General features: G+C 37.0%; 1 protein-coding gene and 1 long non-coding RNA gene across 2 annotated transcripts in view; one reads left to right on the top strand and one right to left on the bottom strand.

Annotated features, from left to right (window-relative positions):
• The window catches only part of LOC116428762 (beta-1,4-glucuronyltransferase 1), a 176695-nt gene that overhangs the window by 133517 nt on the left and 23519 nt on the right, over positions 1-19659 (top strand). The gene's annotated exons all lie outside the window — the stretch shown is intronic.
• Positions 4532-6672, bottom strand: LOC143175010 (uncharacterized). Its single transcript, XR_012999568.1, has 2 exons — positions 6512-6672; positions 4532-4736 (listed from the first exon to the last, which is right to left on the bottom strand). It is a non-coding gene; the product is annotated as an uncharacterized LOC143175010 (long non-coding RNA).

Raw genomic sequence — 19659 nt, 5'->3', positions numbered from 1 at the left:
CTTTTCAGCAAAAGACTACCTGCCAAGTAGATTAAGTTTCGACACTTCTTTTTGTTGCAGCAGTGGTACAGCCAATCAGTGGATTATTTAGAATGTCTCGTTTCGACGTTTATTGAATTTGTAAGAAGTAGGAACGGTAAATTGTAAAAAAATTCATCAAAGGATTTTTATTCAGTGGCACACCTGAACTCGATGATTTTTACAAATCTGTTGTCTTTTCTTAAATCAAATTTTAAAATTATTTCCTATGTAAAACAAAGTGATTCCCCTTTATTCTCTATACCTTTCTATTCCTGAGTCCAATCGAAATGCGACCATGAGTTTAATCGGGCAGGCGGGAAGAGAGTAATAATCGATGAATAGGAAGAAGAAATAGCCGTAAATACAGGCGGATAGTTTTATTTCGGGTACGTTTCCGAACCGTTGCCCGTTTCACGCCTCCGCGCGCGGAATCGAACGTGCGATTTTATTCGTGCAATTTCGAGGCTGCTCGAGCGAGCGCGTCGTATCCCTCGCTCGAATTTTACGACTGATCACTCAGCGGGTGGGTCGACGTCTCGGTCGCTTTCTATCCGCAGCCTCTCGCAAAAACGGAATTCCAGTTGCGTATTCTTCTTCCCTCGGCCGAGATCGAAGCGAGATTTTACAGCGGCACCCACGCTCGTTGTAAAACCTTTGTATCGCCGGAATTCCGTACGTACGGAACACTGTCTGGCAGATAATCGAGTCAGCGAAATCGTTTTGAACCTTCGTTATCTAGTTGACGCGAAGAGAATTCTTGTCAGGAAACGGAAATATGTTTTCACGAGTTTGCTAACTTTTGTGCTGCTTGACTTTAATTCAAGTGGAAGAGAGAAGTGTTTTTGTTTTCAGTTGATAATAACGTTTTTATAATGAACTCTAGTTGGAGATTATTGAAATTGCAAATTGGAGTAGATGTTTCTATTTCTCGATTAATTTTTATTTTACACGTCGATATAAACGATATATTGATTTACTCTTATTATTTATGAAACTCTCACAGTTTTAGCTCCTTTATCGCTAGACCAAAGTATGACTTCAAAATCATGCATTAATAATTTAATTTCAAATATTACTATTTAGTACATTATTCAATTAAATAGTTTTAAGAGAAGTTTTAAGGAGTTTTGATGTTTTCGACACAAGTGATTGCATTTATTCCTTTCTGAAAGTCAATATATAAATTACCTATAATCAATTGCAACATTAATGTATATCCTGTATTATTTTGGAGTATATACTTTACGACAAAATGATAGAACAACCCCAGATTTTTGGTGTGTTATAAGTTTAATGCAATATACAAAAATGTTATATGAACTAACACAAAGAATATCCTTTCTTCAGTAACTTATGAAAAAGTTAGCCGCTGTTTACACTCATTTCTTTCAACTTTATCGGTTTATATGAAACCATGTACGACAAAATGATAGGACAGATTTGGTAATTTACATGAAAACTTAATACATTACAAAAATCTTATGTCAATCTGTAACTAATAATGTGTCCACTTTCCCTTCTTTTCAATAATTTCTAACACACGTTCAGGTAAAGATTTATACAAAGATTTTATAAATTTGTTACATATTATTCTTCATTCTTGTTCTATCACTATCTTTAATTCATCTATTGAATTAAATTGTCTCTCATGCCTATATACATTCGCCAAACATTTTCTATTGTATTTAGATTCGGAGATCTCGATGGCCATTGTAAAACATTTATGTTATTTCTTAAAAAGTAGTTTTTGACTATTCCCGCTGTATGGACAACCGCATTATCCTGTTGAAAATTGAATTTTTCACCAGCAATGTGGACAGTATGCATTTCAATTTCTTCGTGTATAAGTTTTATGTCAGTGGCACTATTCATTTTTTTATACATAAACTTTATGTTGGTGTTACCATGATATCCAATTCCTGCCCATAGCATAATGCCTCCTTCACCTGCATGTCGCTTTACTTTAATAACCTAATTTTTTCTCAAATCACGAAAGTAGTATGACCAGCCATCCGGACTGTCCAAATTAAATCTTTTTTCATCAGTGAAGATGACATTTCGCCACGTTTTCCTCCATCTGATGTGTTCATGAGCAAAGTTCGTCCTATTCTCTACATGCTGTGGTGTTAACGGCAGCTTACCTTTCAATTTTTTTCTTCTGCAATTTGTCGCGATGTTAATCTTGAATTGGATGCAATTCTTAGAATGTCATGGATTTGTCGAGCAGTAACAGCGCTCGGTCTTCCTGTACTCTTTAATTTTCCGTAATTGTCATTTTCTAAGGAAATTCATGATCATATTTCTACTTCCCTTTATAATTTTTGCAATTTTGGCCACACTCAACTATTCTTTCTTTAAGTTAAATGGTTTATTTTCTGTTTTATTCAACTGTTTCCCGTGACCCATTTTACGATTAATACTAGACTTAAGATTCCAATTGACTCTAAACAAACAGTACAGTGCATAAACTAATCACGCACAGATCTTACTACTTCAATGTTCGTCTAATAACTATCGTAAATTTGTGGTTATCATACTTTCAAACCTAGTGTCCTATTTCTTTGTCGCACACGTTTTTCATATAAACAGGTCCAATTCAGAGAAAAGAGTGTAAACAGCTGCTGGTCTTGTCATATGTTATTGGATAAAGAACAACTCTTGTATTAGTATGTATAAAATGTTTATATATTGTACTGGATTTGTGAAATGCCAAAAATCTAGGGGTGTCTTATCATTTTGTCGTGGAGTGTAAGTAAGGTATTGTGTCTAACTGAATGAAAAGTAGTAATGAAACGTTTCATCGACCACAGAGTTTCGTCCGTGGGACGTCGTTGATTGATCGTATTCGACTCGGAACCACGATAAATGGTCGTTTCCGTAGATTGGCCACTAGCGGAGACGACGCGGTCCGAGCGAAACCTATACCACGGCCACATAACGAGGCCCGCAATATTTGCCTGGGCAATGAGTAATTAAAATGCAAATTACGAGTCGCGAGTAAATATGTTTGCACGAGTCGCGCCAAATGCAGCCGCGATCGCTGGGATTACCCTTTCACCCAGGCTCAATAGCCGCGGCGTTTGTGCCGTTCGGTGTTTTCCATCCGGATCGCGTAAACGTCGGCTCGTTTTCGAAAAACAATTCAATGAAAAATTTACATGGTCGTGTTTCTGGCCGCCGGTGACCACTAACGCGAGGAAGCTATCGTTAGTTTTTGATCTAGTAATGCACAAACGAATTCACTGGCACGATTCAACGTTTAAGTAATGTTTAGGTTACAAGTCTTGACTTTAGGCTAGCTTCAAGATGCGTGAGTTCTGCTATTTTTTAGAAATCAAAGCATGCAGTAGAATCCTGTACTTTCATAGCGATTGTCATTATTTATGGTTGGAAGACCTTAAAATTTCAATTGGGACACAGAGAGTTTGAGGGTCTTCTGGTACCTCAATAGCAACGGCGTATCAGAAATCCACGCGTAGGCCAAACGTCAAGAGAGAAAGTTTTGGAAGAATACTCTCGAAAAAGGGGGTGACATTTTATCCGAATCCAGAGGAAATCAAAGTTGCTTAGATTTTGTCTGTTTTATTGTGTCACACGATGGCGAGTCCAGGTTAAAAAAACGAGGTAGAGGTTTTGACTTGTTCTTAACGGTTGCCTGGTTACAATATTATCCTGTCTGCTCTTCTTCTTGGTTAATGGAACTTAGAAAAACTCGTAGTGGAGAGGAAGAAACGTTTGGACCTTTAATGATTCACGTCGCGGGTTGGAGTGACGAAGGGTCTGGATGTCGGACTGTCAGCTATGTTTAGGCTTCGTCAGATTAGGATTTCCACTGAAAAACCATTCTCTCTCTCTCACGATTATTCTTCTCACTCGCACTCTCTACAAACCCTTGTGCAAGCCAATTCCCTTCGATCGTCAGACTTTATTTTTTTATTGCACTTCGCTCACATTCATTCTCGCATTCACGCTTCTTAAGAGTATCCTAACCTATGATAAAATCCTACATAATACTAATCCTACAGCAATAATAGTTATTACAAATATATAGGCTATTTAGTAGGGTAGGATGTAACAGATGTTCCTCAACAACGTAGTTCAATAGAAATTTGTTAGTTGGCCAGCAGCCAGGACATCAGAAGTTTTTAGAAACTACCCAAACAACTGCAATTGATTAACAATGCAGCATCAACGATCCAACATCGATAGTTTAACAACAGCTAGTCTCGCAAACAATAGTTGTATGCTGGACTCATCAGAGCAACACAAGAAAAAATTATATATACTTCTTGACATTAAGCGAAATTGTTCCTTTCCTCCTTGATGGGGTGGTCCTCCGAGCGACCAAATGATTCATCGCGCAATATTCAAAGACCGCTCGAAGTTACTAATTCGACTCATGTGATGTTATCAAACAACGATAAGTACATTGTAAATTTTGCGTTTGTTGATATGGCTAGTAGCGGTTAGTTATATTTGTGGTATGAAGTTAAACGTTAAAGAGCAAACGTTTGCTATGTTATTGATGTATTCTCCCTATATATTTGACATCTGCAAATATTACAATTTCTTCTATTTCATTGTGCTGCATGTATATTCTTTAATATTTGTTGATTTTCTTATTACACTCTCCTTCGCCGTCACATCGAACAATCGACTACCCCTTGGTTTTTGGTCCACGAGGCGGATGCGTGTTATGTTTCAGAAGTGTCAACCTGAATAAAACAGTGACATGATGATTATTTTCTCACAATATTATTGAAAAAGGTCTTAAAAGGAAAAATCTCTTCGTTAACCATTAAACAATAAGAAAAAAGCTATTCTGTTTGGAAAAAATTGTTCTGTTCAGAAGAAAATGAAATTTACCGGAAGCATGCAGAAACTCAATTTTGCTCTATCGGAGTGGGTAAGACGGGGATCGTTTAAAAAATGTATAAAATATAAAAAAATGTTAAAATTTTTGTTTCCATAAATTAAGAAATGGTAAAAAAGATATTTGCAATAATTTTAATAAATGTGAAACTAGTCTAATTTAGTTTAATCTATTGAAATTTATATTAAGGATTTAGGAACTTTTATCGTATTTATAAACAATTCTAATTGTCTTAACCCTCCGTCGGGAATATGAACCATTTACGGTCCTGTCGAAATTTCATTGGTTAGTTTCTTCAAAACGGAGAAGTCAGACTGCCTGGGTCTACCGCCTAAGAATCTTGTACATAGACGCTCCAAGTGCTGTTCTTCATGGTCAGTTCAATTTCAAATTTTAAGAGGACAAAATAATTCTTGTTCCTTTAATGGTCCATATTACCGTCCGCGTTAGTGTTTTGGAAGTGTTCAAAACAAAACGGCAGCCTGCGAGGAGCAGCGAACACACAATTGGGAAAATTTGCTCCTTTTAATATGTATACTTTGTCATTTGTTTGGAATTTATTTTTATACATCATTTACAATTTTATTTTTAAATGAATGCTTTACTTTATTTTCCACTGATATAAGTTACTTTGATTTTTCATTTTTATTCCAAAATGCTATAAAGATTTGGCTAATGTGTCGTTCGTGTATTAAGGTAGGAACTATATTTTAAAATTGTTTCAGATTTTTACAGAACTGACAAGAATGATACATCAGGTCAGACTATAAAAAATCCATATCACGCTGACCGCGTTACTGAAAAAGCATATTGCCGGTGAAGAGTTATCATTTTATTAATATTATTATTTTTTCTTTTTGGTTTCTCGGTTTTTACCCGGTTTTACTACATCCGTACTTGAATTTTATAAATATTATTTGATAAATATTTTCATCGATTTTGATTGACGCAATTACACGAATATATATCTTAATTGTGTATTTTTAAACCTCTAATTTCCAAGATCTAAATGGATGAACAAGAATTTTTCTAGGAGCAGTCAAATAAACTGTACAATGCATGTCTGTATACCCTACCGTTAATATTTTATTTCTTAAAAACAAAGGTACTCCGTAAAATACGTAAATACGAATCGACGGCGTCAATGAAAAAACATATTCTCGGCGGAAGGTTAATTATGTATAATATTAATTACTAACTAAACGCAAATCATCGTTTTCGTTGCTACAAGTTAAGAAATATAACTTTCGTCCGCTGTTGTACATGTAGTATAGTGTATGTAGTATAGGTTGAGCAAATACAGAACTCAACAGCGTAATATGTATGAATAAAACAGCGTAACATAACAGTATAATGCCACTGAGAAAATGATTTTATGCCAAAAATGAGACTGTATTTATTGGTTTGGAATCGAGTTACAGACCTTGACTTGTATTGAGTTGTTGTTTGAACTACGTCTTGCGAATAACATGCAAGAGTACCGAGAATTCTAACTTTGAGTCGTGACTGTGTCGACAACTTGCGAAAAGCTGACCAGTATTGCCCGGTGGAAGTGCTTCGAGTAAGAGTCGATCCGAAGTTGATTGATGCGTGTTGGATGAGAGACTGCAAACTTACGTAAGATTGACGAGTGTTGCGTTGCTGTATTGCTTCGGACGGGAGTCGTTCCGAAGTTGAGTAATGCGTAATGCGTGTGAAGTTGTTTTAAAATCTTGCGAAAAGTTCACGATTATTACATTGAGTGCTTCGGACGGAAGAGTCCCAAATTGAGTGATGCGTGAGAGGCTGCCTTGTCTTTCAAAGGGAAAATAATGTGAGGGTACGTTCGTGGTGACTTTTAGAACTAACTGGGATGATGAAAGAATGTCATTAGCTGATGACATTGAGAAGTGAGATCTGGAAGGGTGCATGCGTCACCGACTCCGCGTCGAGAAAGTCCCGTTAGACCGTGTGGGAGTGGGCCCGCACACAAGGGACGGTGTTCGACCACCTGGATTTGAGGTTTATGGTGGACACGGAGATGGAGCAGTGGGAGAGTTAAGCCGGGGACTGACCAGCAGGTACTCGCGGAAATGTGTGGTGTACTTTTCGTTCCGTTAGTGTGTCTCCCTGCCATAAGCCAGGCAAATGTCCAGACAGCGACGAGGGTCACTCGCGGTCATATGCATTTTGCACATGGCCCGAGGTAGTGGGACCTCCCGCCGTTGTCAAATTTCATAGTTTTTCTTGTAAAAGACTTGCCAGCGTCTTACACTCACTCTTCGGTTACTCCTCTTCCCATCGTCGGGAAAGAGGACGAAACTCATTTTCCTTAGAGGCGTAAGAACGCCGGTGAGGCATACTCTCTTTAGGAGAGTCACTCTTGCATAGTCTCTTTTGTTAGTCTCTACAGCACAGTCACACTCGAGCAGCCATTCTAGCACAGTTTCACAGAGTTAGTCTCTCGAGATTAGTGGTAGAACGAGTCTACCGGAACTTAATTTAATAGTTTGAAGGATCTGGACAGTGACAGTAGTTTTTAGTTAATTTTACACCATCGCAGATTCCCTCCAATAGTGGAGGGTGATCCCTCGAAGCTTTAGCAAATCTTAGTTGGTACACATAGTGCAATTTTCAACAAGGTTCGACGGATTGAAATTGGGAATCCATGACGAACATTAACAACATCCCTTTCCTAAAAATGATTGTTTGTAGCCACGTGCCACAACCTCTTGACTTGAAGATCATTGTGCTAAAATTAGTATGATGCGTTAGTGGGAAGGTCCCTTCCGACTCAGAGGCGAATTGAGATTCTGGCAATTTTCAGTTTGGGCTGTACTCTGTTGTATTGAAAATTGAAGGTCTCTATGTTTGGCTGAGCTCAATGAACTGTAAAGCATTGAAAATATTTAGTTGCTTTCTAGAAGTCTCGCCCCGGGACAGGTAGTATAAAGCAAAACTGGGAATTCGGTTTTGTTTTAAAAAACTAAGATCTGCCCTAAATTCTTCTTCAGTATGTGATACAAAGATGAACAAAGCAGTTAAATACTCTGTAAAGACTACAGATTATAAATAGTGTGTTTTCGAATGGATCTTCGAATGCCAAGATATGAAAAAGACACCCACGAAACAACTACTTCGCCTTTGAAATGCTGAAACTGATAGAACGTTTTGGCTGCAATTTGTAGCTCTTATCTTATAAAAAACAATGGTATCCGATTTCATCCAGTTACCCGGTTTTTACGACTTTCTCCTAGTAATAAAAGATAAATTTGTATGCTGCATAAGTAGTCTGGAAGTTATTAGAGATAGCGGGAAAACCTTTATATTACATTTGTAATATTACGTTTATAATATTAAGTTTTAAAAGAGGTCTTTCCTATGATATAAAAAGGATTGCAGTATGTAGCTGCAGACACAGGTCACGTTCAATTTTTATTAAATACAGTAGTATTTTTCTATATTTTTAAATAGGTCATTAAGAAATGAACAACATTTTCTGATACCCCTTTTACCTTTTTACAATAATTAATAAAATATGCTGAAACGTGGAATTCATTCGAGGAACGTTGGAAAACATGGAAATCATATTTCACTTGCAACAGGTTATTATATCTTAATAAATGTTTCACATGATATTTTTGTATTTCGGGTAATACTTGTAGCGTATCATACGTTACGGACGCTGGGAGATTAAAGATACTTGGAAAAAAAAGTTACAGAAATCATGTTTATGTTGATTTTGACTGATGCAATAATATACATAAATTCGAATGGCATGCCATCTCTTTCCTACGTTTAATTTTAAATATTGGCACAGTACATTTATTCATCCGAGAATAATACAGTAAAGCATACGATCAATATTCGTAAATCTAATGTTAGAAACTATTGGCATGAAAGGATAGAAAAGTTATTTTGTTGCTATTACGAATGGTTTTCAAATCAAGTGTTTTAGTATTCTCTACTTAACTATATATTATATTATAATCTTATTATTGACTCGCACTTATATAATGATAATACTTGTTATGTTTCTTCTTTCGTTAAGCATTATTGCTTTATCCTTCTCTATTCGCCAATCTTTTCTACCTATTAATTTCTGTACCTTTTCATTCGAGATTCTTCTGCCTTCTCACTCTTCTCTTATTATCACGTCCATTGTCTCTCTTAGTTATATTCTCCAAAATCCCCTTTACTCTCTCTTCAATCTACGTTCCATCCCCTAATATTCTTCGCCTGTCCGGCAGATGTTCCTGGCTTTGCTCTTAATACCTGTCACCTCTCTCTGCATACCTACCACCTTCTATTTCCCTTCTTTTCCCGACATTTATACTCTTTCATTCTATTTTCCATCTGCTATCTTCGCAATCCTTCTTATACTTTTCTTTTTTCGTTCTTTTTAAGGCACCTTGATTGTTTTACCGTCGTCTTCCTTTATTTTAATTCTCTCATTGTAGAATCTTCTCGTTTCCAATTTTCGTTCTGATCCCTCGTTCCTTCTACTCTCCTTTTCTGTTCTAATACACATTCATACCAATTACCCTATTATACAACCTTCGTTAAACCAAGAAAGAAAGTAGTTTACTTCCTTTTAAGAAATTATTTGCACGAAGCTGCTTGAATGCCGTATATTTCTAAAGTGGGATTGGATGCTATTGAAATCAAATTTTTATTTTATTTTCAATTTTTTAACTTAGGCCATATTTTGCGTTGTGCAAACATATGCTTGGGAGGTAAAACATTTTAATATTAAAAGATTTATATTGTAATATGTATACATACTTATTCTTTACAAATATTGTTCCTTCCGTTTCGTATTATTATTTTAAATAATATAATATTTCATGGAAAAAGGATTTGTTATATTTCATAGACTCATTTGCTTACTTTATGTCTTCTCAATTGAAACACAGTGTATTCAATCCCCTAGTTTTAAACAAACTTCTGCTCCACCAAGGAACACAAAACGCCTAAATTGTGATCATACGTGATAATTTACGGAGTAACATTCACAATGGAAAGAGGTAAATACTCTTTCGATGGAAATGCAATTTTTAATCAACGGTAGTATGGAAATTCTAATATTTAATCATTGTTAAAATAAAAAAATAACAACGTCCCTGAAAGAAAATCATCGTCTCCTCTTTCATAAAATCAATCAAACTTTACATAAAACCTTTCCACAGAATAATGAAATGTCTTTGCTAAAGGAGATTCTTCCAGGAGTCTGTGCAATTTAGTTGAGAAAAGGGAAGCCCTTTATGGAAGTTTTGATCAGCGGTCGATAATACAATGAAAAGCAAAGTGTCGCAGCTTCGGAACACCAAGTATTGCCCGCGGAGTGCGTAAAACGCGTAACGATCCGCGAATTCTCATTCTGCGAATTGCATTCAATCCTCCCGTTCTCTTTCGGTTCGTCAGACGTCACCTTTCCCCGCCCTCTTCCGTTCTCTTACCCATATCTTTGCCATTTCGCTGCCGGGTTGTCTGCTTTGTGCAAGGCAACCCATTTTACGGTTCCTGAACCCTGGACTGACAACTTGCGGCGTTACACAGCCTGGTAATTACTACGTTTCTGATTACCTCAAGTGCCGAATGGAGATACCTGCGTGCGACGCATCCGCCGTAGCGACGGCGCTCTAACTGCATGAAAATAACGTTATGCACCCATCTTGTTGTTGAATCGTTCCCAACAGCGGAATACATTCCTGGCATAATCAGCCTCTGATACTACTCGCCTTCATACGATACGCATATTCGGTTTGTAAGAATACCTTGGAGATTGTGATACAACGGAATCTCGAAAATTCGAAACTCTATAACTCGTAAAGTTCATTTCTTTCCTGTAATTCCGTGTTCAAAATTTATATAATTTAAGAAATAAGAATTTTGAAACTCCAAAATTATTTGTCTAATATTTAATATATATTTTACCTCCAGAACGAAAATTCGGAAGGTCAACCTCTACAAATCGAAATCCATTTTTGCATACGTGTAAGTTGGAATCTTCTTAGAACTTCTGCAAGCCGAATTTTCATTTGTTAAACCTTGTTTACTCGAAAACACGTTGAGACGAATATAACTAGAAGATTTTATGACTTCCTTTACGATTCGACTGTATTCTATTTATTCTAACTCTTTGTTCTATGATTTTATTTGCAACTGCGCTCGATCAAATTGCTTTGACCCTAATAATTTATTAGAGGAAAAGTAAAATTTAATACAGTTTTAAAAAAAATTGAAAAACATTTAGATTTGTCAAATTCAATTTCACTCTGCACTCCAACAGTGAGTCACGATCACCATCTTCATTTATATGAACTCTAACTCTGGTTTTTACTTACTGTTCCATTACTTACATTAATGAAGTGATCCGGTATTATCATTCAATGTGCTCTCTTCTGATAAAGTAATATTATAACAAGGTAAGAAAAATAAAATTGTCACTCAGTATAATTAGTATAATCTTGTCGTGGCATCAAAACGTATTAATTAATTAATAAATTTGAAGAAAGAACACGTGGTCATATTTTTTGAAGACATGTTACAAGATCACAAGCGTAAGGCGCCGGGCATAACAAAAAAATGCACCCACCTGAACTATAGAGCATAAAGATTTAAATATTATATTTCCAACATGTAAAACTATATAAAACATTGAAATAAAAAACTTATTTTCAATTTGACTACATACATATTTTTTTTCCCCCATGAAAAAAAAGCTTGGAGTGCAAAGGGTTAAAGTCTCCATCACGAGTCTGCTACGATATCATAAGACAAAGGGTTTGGATCTTATGAATGTATTTTCTAATATTATGTCCGAAATACTGAACATTACTGACCATATTTTAGTGTTTTATAATGATTTTAAGAGTTCGTTTATTGAAATCGTGAACAACTTTCATTGTAAAATGCTTACAAATAAATATATTCTTTAAATAATTTTCTATAAAAGCAATTTTATAATTTTAGTCATTCACAGATGAGAAACGGTAGATGAATCATTTTGATGCTAATTTTCCGTCACTTCTGGTGTTAATTTTTGATAACTGAATATTTTTGTAGAAAGGGAGTTTTGTTAATTCAGAATATTTATATGTACCAGATTGTAATGGAAAATATTCGTTGAAATTTTATCAGTGAGTAAATAACATTTTTTCTTAAGTAAGCGAATATAAAGAAATCAAATTTATCTGTCACAATTTACTAACTGGTTTGAATAGAAATTCATAACAGTGTAATTGCACAAAAGGTTGATTTACGATGTAGTGAAAGAAAGTTCATTTATGGAGACAAAAGCAAACATGGAAGTCCATTATTCAGTCTTGCATGTATTCATAAAAAAATTAGATAGTATATGAATTCTTTAACACAAAATACTACGGCATTATACAGTTTTTGTCATTTTCTTCCTTTATTGTGGAATATAAGCATTGTCATCGGTACAGTTCTTGCTATAAATTGTTAACATACATATTGTATAATATTTAATAAAATAAAATTAGTAGTTTTATTAAATCTTCTTTACAACACGAATATTTTTCCCCATTATACACATCTTAGTCACAGATCGAAGCGTGTAAATTTAACGTACAAACTTTCTGCGTATAATTGAATTACATTGTTATCTTTTTCATACTGGTTTTATGAAGTTAATCATTTTAGTAATTCAGTAACCTGTATATAAAATACAAAACTTTTTACCTTTTTTATACTGGTTTTGTGGAGTTAATCACTTTGCTAAATTAGTGAATGTACATGTGTGTAGTATAAAAATTGTACAATTTATTGGAATTACGTGGAAGCAATTCGCCGCGTTCATCACTCACCGATGTGTTTGCTCGGGGACACTGTAATTACAAGTGTACGGTGTTGGTCACGCTCGGCTGAAATTCATTTGGCACCTGGTAATAGAAAACCGTGGGTGCAAGTTCAGAACTCGAACCTTATCGAGGGAAGACCGGTTGACCGGATGGGAGAACGGGTTCGTGGCTAACCATCCAGTTCTGTGAGGTTGGGGTCAACCTGCTGGTCGCCTCCCAGAGGCCTTGTACTCGGAAATAGAATGCGGTATATACAGCCTCTGCTGTAACTGTAGCGGGAATTGTTGGGTTCGTATTGATAACGCCTTACTGGCTACTTACGTTTCGACAACAAGTATACCATTGTGTAGATCCCATATCTACTTTAAGGAGTTACATGCATTCAAGTAGGCCAGGAATACAGATTCTTTACAAATATGTTTATGTGAATTTATTGTCTTTAACGTGTCTTTTTAAAAAATTCTATTGGGAGGATTGTAAAAATCATTCTCTAGAAGTAAAATAGATACTTCTATTAGTATCTAGTATAATACTTTAGTATAATACTATATATTTCAGTATTATATTGTATATCTCGAAGCAGAGTTGTCAACATCGATGTTAAAGATGTTTTAAGACTAAGGAACAAAGGGCATAGCCGAATAAGGAGAAGTAAAAGTGTCCCCTAACCGAATCCATCTTCCCACATACTATTCGATAGATCTCTCGAAGAAACCCCTTTTTACCAAGTTTTAAGTCCCTATCCCTAGTATTAGGGTAGTTACAGGGTGGAATTCTATACAAAATTTATGCTTGATATTTTATCTTCTGTTTGATACGAAATTATGAAAAAAATCACAGCTATTCTATGTGGGAATTTTTTCAGAATTTTGGATTGTAACATCGATTTTTAAAAAATTCGAGAAGATGAATGCTGATTTTTTATTTAAACTATTAGAGTACCACTTTTATAGTGCTATGAAATCACTGTCCTATTATAACTATTAGCAATCTATTTTTTCATATTTTTCGGATTGGAGAAACGCAGTTAAAAAAAATAAAACCCGATATTTCTCTACATTATCGGCCGAATTATACGTACCACCGTACGTATAATTCATATTTTTCGGAAAGCTGTATTATACTTCAAAATGTTACAAACCGATATTTCATTCTTTTCTGTAGAAAGGAAGCATCGTTATTCTACACAAGATATTAAATAGCTATTACATGCGGTTTGACATACCTTTTTATGGAATATATGAATTGGAAAAGGTCGTTATTGAAACTGTGTTACTTTAGCATCTGCTAAACCTTGTCCACATCATAGAGGCGAAAACACTTCCGATCGCGGGGGAGGTGATGGAATACTGAACGGTATATTAAGAAATGAGGGTATATTAGTATTAACTTTGAGTCTCACACACAGATTTAAAGATTTTCCTTTAGAGAAAGTATTCAAGTTGTTATTAATTTGGTTCCTGATTTATCACAGGTGTTGACAATTCAGTTACTCTACGTAGATACAAAACTGATAAAGTGCAATTATATCCAATTACTGCTCCTGGACAATTGCAATTACCAGAAGAAGTTATCTGGCTTGTGTAAGCGGAAGTTCGGAAGGGCCAGGATGTTTTTTCTCGAACAAAAATACACTGCGTGATGATTATTTAGTTTATTAAAATGACCGGGCTCGTCTTCAACGGATAGTGACTGGCGATCGACTTTGAAATGCGTCGCGATCGAAATCGCCTCCCTTTTTAAGCGCCCTTGCGTTGAGGGGCGCGTCAACAATTTCACGAAACCGTTTCCGTAGGAGTGTCCCAATTTTTCGGGCGCTGTGTGTCGGCTTCCGACGGAAGAACTATAATATATGCCGCGACATCTTCGGAAATTAACACCTGCGCCTTGAAGGACACCACGCGTGTCCTGTTAGTCCTCGCTAAAAGAATGCGTCGCGCCGATTTCGGGAATCGCTTCTACATATGTACACGTGCGTCCCAATTTCCGAGCGCCCTGTATCGGCTTCCGACAAAAGATACCGCGCTACGTACTGTTACGGTACACAACGGTAATAATGAAAAATATAAAAAATGAGAACTTGCTTTTATACTGAATAATATAATTCGTATGAAATAACAAAGTTTCCAGGATAGCTTCTAAGGTAATATTACGGTGTGCGTTTCCTTCATTCTTTGTTGGAAGGTTAATAGTTCTACGTATAGAAACTAATGCTTATCCCTATGAAGGTTTCGCAAAATAAAAGAATATTTCCAGTTTTGGTGCAATGTAAGGTGTTATTGAGGAGACAGTAAAACATAAATCACACCCACGTTTTGCGTTCGCGGAAAGGTCAAAATCTGATATTTATTCGTATCTTTATACAACGCACTTGGACCATGTACTTTTTGGTGTCACGCGTCGGCGGTACGACGCTCCAGTTAATAATGGAATTTCTAGATGCAGTTTTTCTACTATTCCAATTGAAAATCGGATGTCGCTCGTCTACTGTTGTATACCGCGCGCTGAAAATGCTCCAGAAATGCTTAAATGCCGTCCGCCGCGTTCCTCTGTTTTACCGGGGTTATATACCCGGTTCAAGACAGAGAACCGCGGACGGACAAATCAATTAAAAACGTGGTGACGAATTATCTGGCGCTACACCAGTTATAGAGTCGAAAACCAAATGCATTTATTCTGTAAAAATGGGACGCTTATATAGGCCTGGAGTGTACAGGAGTAGGGGTTTCGTTATCGAAAAAGGGAGTGACAATACAAGAGTTGGCTCTTACACTTGTGTCTGTAACATACGTCATAAGCACTATAGAAATTTGGACTAGACTTGTAGGAGAAGCATACAGCAATCAATTCGATATTATGACAGTAAAAATGTCTTAGTATTATAAAAAATTACAACAACCTGTTAAAACGTTACCAATTGAAATCGGAAATTATTATGTCTCGTAGATGACTGTTGGTATAGAGTTCGTTGTATCGATTATAACGTTGCAACAGGAATGGCTACAGTTTCATTTATCGATTTAAGAAATGAAGATACTTTTCATCATGGTAAATTACAGATGTTAGACAAAACATTTTGTGTGCTTCCTGCTCAGGCACTAAGACTTTGTCTGTTCGGTTTTGAAGACTTCAGCGAATGTGATAGTATTTTCGGCAAAATTGAAACCATTAGTTCCTCATCGTTGTGGCCTAAAAAGCAGACTAACACTACTGAAGAAATTTGTTGTATCAGAGCCCGACGATGCGGATGTCCTAGCATTTGAGAAACGCATACTATCCAATGATACATTGTTTGAGAAATTCGATGTATTACAAATCCAAATAGAGACACTTGTTTTCGAGACTCCTAGCGCGGAATTACAGGCGCGGGAACGTTACGCGGTTGAAAATTTATATTTCGAAGCAATTCCACGGCCGAAAAACGATTAGTAAGGCTTCGCGGCGATTAGGGGCCGTCGGTGGCTCCGACTACTAGGATGACAAACGACACCTGCAACCCACATCCTGGTACGCGTTTACCGGTCATACAATTGCTCGTATTCGTCGGGAATTTTAACCACTGGATACGTTTCCGTGACTTATTCACATCGTTGGCACATAATGTAGAACAGCTGTCAAACATAGACAGATTTAATTATTTAGTGTCCGCGTCGATGGGGCTTGCAGCATTTATTATAGTGGTCGAGGTTGAAGGACCTTTACGATGATCCAAAGGTTCTAATCGTACACAATGTCGACTCATTTCTAGAGATGAAGCTAGTCCTTAAGCCAACCGGTAAAGTGCTCAACCAATTCATAGACAAAGCTGTAAATAATGTACAGACACTAGAGTCCTTGCTGAAACCCGCCGAATTATGGGATGCGTTTGTGTGCGGCCAATTATTGAAAAAGTTAGATTCGGCATCCCTGGACGAGTGGGAAAAACACGCCATGCAGTCGGAAACAAGACCAACTTTTCGCAAATTATCAAAGTTTATAGAGCAGCGCGCACAGTACATAATGAACGGACGTTAACAATCCGCCGCGACCGAGGTGTGTAGTGAGCGCGGCAATCTATCTAAAACGCGCGAGGCAACTAGGCAATATGTCCCATCGTCATACACTACTAGCAAATCGAGTAAGTGTTCGATTTGCAATGATGACCACGCGCTACATTACTGTCCCAAATTGTCGGCGATGTCGTTTGAGGACAGGCATGTGGCGATAAAAGCCAGTCGCGTGTGTTCCAATGGTCTCTCACCCGGGTACAACATTAAGAATTGTACACGCTGGGGGTGTAGAAGGTGCGGCAGAAAGCATCATACGCTATTGCATAGAGAGGAATTGGTGATTGAGAGAGTAGCCGCCCCCAAACAAGCAGTTTCAGCATCACAGGTAGCGTCTCTGAGAGCACAGAACTATACTTATCGCACTCGGATAATATACCTGCCGAATGTATCGTTTTGTTCACTGCCATAGTTTTTAGAACAGATCACCAGGGTCGCAAACATAAATGCCGCGCATTACTAGACGTAGGGTCGCAATTAACTATCCCGTCCTACCACCACCACATCATTGGCACATACTGACTATGGTTGATTGACTAGGCAAGTCGAGAAATCCAATATATAGTAAAACACGATTACATTTCTGCTCCGGTTGTGATAATTTAAGTAGTAAAATTTTTTGTTTAATTATAAAAAAAGACATCACCTAGAAAATGCCGAACATTCTGCTGGATAGAACTACACTTCCGAAGAAAAAGATAACACACGTGTGCTATTCTTAATTTCTCGTGCTATAATTATGGCATAGGGAAAGTGGAAATGATACATAAAGACTACTGTCTACTAATATATATATATATATATATATATATATATATATATATATATATATAAACATAACTTTTATTGACTTTTCTTCAATGAATTCTCTTAGCAAAAATACAAATACCCAAATGAATACAGACAAAATGATAGCACGTTTGAAAAATATTCCTTCTTATATGGATTTAAAATAGACAAATATGAAAATGATATAACTGTACCTGTGTTTAATAATGTGTGGGACCTTCATCGTTCTCAATTATTTCTATCATCCTTTTTGGTAAGGATTTACACAATACTTTAATTGGAGATTGTAATACATTTTTCGGTTTCTCTTTAATACAAATTTTTAAATCATTTAAATTTTCAAATTATCTACCATCTGCATAGATAGCTTTTGATAATGATCTTCAATAGTTCTCAATCATATTGAGGTCTAGAGAGCATGTCGGCTGATTGTGCACCGGGAAATATTAAATAAATAATTCGAAGCGCACTGTATAAAAAGTTAAATATAATTGAACGTAGAAAACTGAACGTAGACGTAGCTCCTGTCAAAACGCTTAGTGTATCATGATTAGAATTATGCGGCGCTTTTTTGTTGGCCAAATTAATTGAAAATGCAAGAAACGCTCTACAAATTGCCAAACTGCGAGAATTTTATTGGATAGATTCGGGAACAGCACTAGCATAGATTAGGGGTAAGTCATGCCGTTGGACCACATTTGTCGCAAATAGAGTTGCTGCGATTCAGCACCTCACAATAGTAGAAAATTAGGATCATTTGCCGTCGGCCCAGAACCCAGCAGAGCTTCTGCCGTGAGTTTGATAGATTTAAAAAATAATAAACTCAGCTCTGTTTGTTCCTTATTTTCTCTTCGTTTTGTGTGCATAGTTATGTTGGATATTATTATTGGTAATTGCACAGGCTAGTAGTTTCGTGCTACTTCTAAGTAGTTTATACGATGTGTTTAATGCGATGCGTTCAAGGTATGCGGTATGTAGACACATCTGGTTTATGTCAAGTCACGGGAGTTTTTTAGCCGCGGGCCAGGCGCCGAAATTCAACGCATACCGTTATTTCCTTAGGACCCATCCGTCAGTTGTAGTCACACTAGCTCGGTTCACCGTTTCTTAGAGGGCACCTTCACTCAGTTTTTCCGACAGACTCGCTGCGATTGCCGACATAGAAACATCCAGCATAGTTACCTCGTAGCGACACGTAGCAGTTTGTCGCACACAATGAATAAAGTATAGTGTCGTATCGAAATCAACTTGTGTACTGTTTCGCGACGCGACTTCCAGAAAGGCATCTTAATATTCTCAATGCTCCAGAACTCATTAAGATGAATTAATCATTGAGATTTTCAATTTTCAGTGTGACAGAGCACAATCTGAGCTGGAAATTTCCTGCATTTCAACCCGTCGCTATGTCATAAGGGACTTTGTTACCCAAATCGCATGCTGATCTTAGCCCAGGATTCCCAGCTCACGAGGTTGTGTCTCCTGGTTATAACCATTATTTCGGTAAAGAAAGGATAATCATTAACACTAGGTAATCGAGCGTCGCTGAATTACCATCCCTTGCGTGCGGACCCGCTCCCCCCACGGTACAGGCAGGCCCACTCCCCTGCGGTCTAACGAGACCTGCTCGACGCGCAGTCGGTGACACACATACCCTCACCACATTTCACTTCGCAATGTCATCATTCAATGACATTGTCTCAAATACACCATTTACTTCTAGGAGTCGCCACGAACTTACACTTAAAACATCTTCCCTCTGTGCGGATAATCAATCGTCAGTCATCACTCATCAGTCGTCGCTCGAAAATCGCCAGCAAGTCATCACTCAATCGTCAGTCAGTGATCAGTCAGCCACCAATTTGTGGTTTTTCGAAAGGTAACACACACATCAACTTTGTACGCATACACACTCCTTTCACTCATTATCAACTAACAAATACAGTTCCCTTCCAACCGAGAAAAGGAGGAGGCCTTTTTTCAATCCAACCATTTCACACAAAGTTAATTTGGCGTGTGAAAGTGTTACGCAATGTCCACTACTATTGCCTGGACAGCGTGCACGAACATACAGCATTTAATTTGTTAGCGAGGTGCGTGGTAGAACCTGACGCGAAAGTAGGGAGTC

This window comes from Nomia melanderi, chromosome 10 (assembly GCF_051020985.1).
Source record: "Nomia melanderi isolate GNS246 chromosome 10, iyNomMela1, whole genome shotgun sequence".
NCBI classification, from domain to species: Eukaryota; Metazoa; Arthropoda; class Insecta; order Hymenoptera; family Halictidae; genus Nomia; species Nomia melanderi.
This window is presented reverse-complemented; position numbering and strand designations above follow the sequence as displayed.